Source organism: Citrus sinensis, chromosome 2, assembly GCF_022201045.2.
Source record: "Citrus sinensis cultivar Valencia sweet orange chromosome 2, DVS_A1.0, whole genome shotgun sequence".
Lineage (NCBI taxonomy): Eukaryota > Viridiplantae > Streptophyta > Magnoliopsida > Sapindales > Rutaceae > Citrus > Citrus sinensis.
The window spans coordinates 19,296,795-19,299,574 of NC_068557.1; the positions used below are offsets into that span (position 1 = coordinate 19,296,795).

Here is a 2,780-nt window from a genome sequence, read left to right on the forward strand (position 1 = left end):
AAAAACCTCTCAATATTTCTTCTCTCCTCCTACCATTTTTCTTCTCCAGTGTGTCAAGCTGCTTAAGGAGACTTTTGTTCTCCTCTTTGACTTCCATTAATTTCTTCCTCTTTTAATCTGCTTAGCAGTTGATAACTCTAGGAAATGAGAGTTATTACATCTGTTCTAGACTTGAATAAAGGGCATTTAGAGAGCAAATAATGTGTTTTGATTACATTTTGGTAACCTTTTGCATAAACATTCATTTTAATTGAGTTGTGACAAGTTTTACTTGAATTATAGTAATTTATGCTAAAAACATGTTTAATTTGTAGATTTTAGATTCATGAAAGGATGCGGAGACAGTAGATGAGAAAGAGAAGGAAAAACGATGGTCACAAAAGAAAGAAAGCACAATCGGAAATAATGCAAGTGTTGTTGCGGATGTTAGAGCAACCAGTGCTACAACAATTTGGGAGTGACGCGGGAGAAAATATAGGCGCGATCAGCAATTAAGTCACGATCTGCATGTTTCCTAATTTAAACACATGCACACGCATGGGTTTCGATTTTAACCTAATATTGCAATATATAAAGGAGGCATACACCACAATTAGGGGGCGCGCGGAGAATTATAATCATCCAAAAATCAATTACAAAGGCGAGAAGAAGAAGAGGATCAAGGAGTGTTGTTCGGCATTGTTGAAGAACCGAGGAGGATCCTTAGACTTTCATCGTGCTCAACCCATCTTATTTTTCTTCCTTTGATTGATTGGATGTATTCAGTGATCAGTATATTTAAGTTTATGTTTTTCATTCAGAATATGAACTAAATTTAAGTGTAGTTAAGTGACAAATAATCCAATGGGTTCTTGACTGTTCTTATATGTTGCTATGATAATGTTGTAGCATTATACTCTAATAGCTTTTATGAACATAATTGTTATTTCGGTTGACCACCCATTTAATGGTTTTAGTTAAGATAGAGCAACAAAAAGGGCATGTCTTAGTGGATATTATTGGAGTATTACTTGTTCTTAAGTTGAGTTTCCTGGATTAGGTTATCCTAAATGCCATAAGGGTAATACTTGAAATAAGATTTGTGATATCCTAGACATAGGCATTCACCTTGTAGGGTAGAGAGATTAGAGGTCATAAAGCTATACATTAAATTTATGAGCAACTGGTCATTGTTAGTGGATTTGAAAGTATGATATTTCCAACATGCGATAGCTGCGGAAGCAGATTTGTTCTACCCAGTGCTGCAGCACTTATCATAAACAACTGGTGCTAATTCGGTAATCAACAGTCACCCCATTAGGAGAGTTTGATCATTCAACTACTACGTTCTCAATTTGATTCTTAAACACAATTAACTTAGTTTATTTCGTACAAGTATTAGTTTATTTCTATTTCTCATAATTATTGGTTACGGGAGGATAATGTGACAAGTATTTGTTATGATCTTTAGTTGATTGCATTATTGTGGTTGCTTTAGCACTTTGAGTAAACATCAATCCCTGTGGAGACGATTTTGAATACTCATTACTTTATTACTTGTTGTGTACACTTGCACTTTGGCATTGATAATAATTGATTATATAAATCAACCAACAAGTTTTTGGCGCCGGTGCTGGGGATTGATTGATTATTTCTGAAGTGTAAAGTAAATCGTGATATCACTAAACTAAACTTGATTCATTCTATTGATTGGCAGATCAATACGTGCATGCGCAAGGATGGATCTATGATATGCCAATTCGATCCTTAGATTGAACAGACTATCAGGAGATTGCGAAGAGAGCAAAGAAATCTAAAGACTGTTACAGGCATGAATAACTTGCAAGATGAGGGAAATTTGAATCCTCACGGGCCTTTACAACCAGCCAACATTCAAGAAGAGCATAATGAACATGCTAACGGGAGATAGCCAGGAAATAACAATATTATTTACATGGCAGACGACAGGGACAGAGCTATATGAGATTATGCCGTGCTAACTCCTCAAGTTGTCCACCCTGGCATCATCAGACCTGAAGTAGATGGTGCCAACTTTGAGTTAAAACACATAATGTTTCAAATGTTGCAAACAATTGGACAATTCAATGGTTTGCCAAATGAAGATCCTCATCTCCATCTTAAATTATTCTTGGAAGTAAGTGATGCTTTTAAGATTGCTGGAGCAACGCAAGATGCCTTAAGGCTGAGGCTTTTTCCTTATTCCTTAAGGGATCAGGCAAGAGCATGGTTAAATTCATTATCATCTGATTCCATCACTACATGGAATGAATTGGCTGATAAATTCCTAATGAAATATTTTTCCACCAACAAAGAATGCAAAATTACGGAATGAGATTATATCCTTCGATCAAATTGAAGATGAGAGTTTGTACGAGGCTTGGGAAAGATTCAAGGAATTGCTCAGAAGGTGTCCTCATCATGGTATCCCCTGTTGCATTCAATTGGAAACTTTCTATAATGGATTAAACCCGAGTACAAGGTTAATGGTGGATGCTTCAGCAAACGGGGCCCCGTTGTCCAAATCCTACACTGAAGCTTATGAAATTTTGGAGAGAATTGCCAATAATAACTACCAATGGCCTTCAGCTAGGCAACCAGTAGCCAGAGGATCAGTAGGGGTACACAACATTGATGCAATTACAGCCCTATCATCTCAAGTAACTTCATTGACTAACATGGTAAAAGCCATGACAGCTGCTCCAGCAACAGTAAAGCAAGTTACTGAACTTTCTTATGTTTACTGTGGTGAAGATCATGATTTTGATAATTGTCCTGGAAAT

The 2,780-nt window shown here is 36.5% G+C and overlaps 1 non-coding gene across 1 annotated transcript; it reads right to left on the minus strand.

The window, feature by feature from the left end:
* Positions 1 to 2,317: 2,317 nt before the first annotated feature.
* On the minus strand, positions 2,318 to 2,425 carry LOC112497416 (small nucleolar RNA R71). Its single transcript, XR_003064212.1, has one exon. It is a non-coding gene; the product is annotated as a small nucleolar RNA R71 (small nucleolar RNA).
* Positions 2,426 to 2,780: the final 355 nt, after the last annotated feature.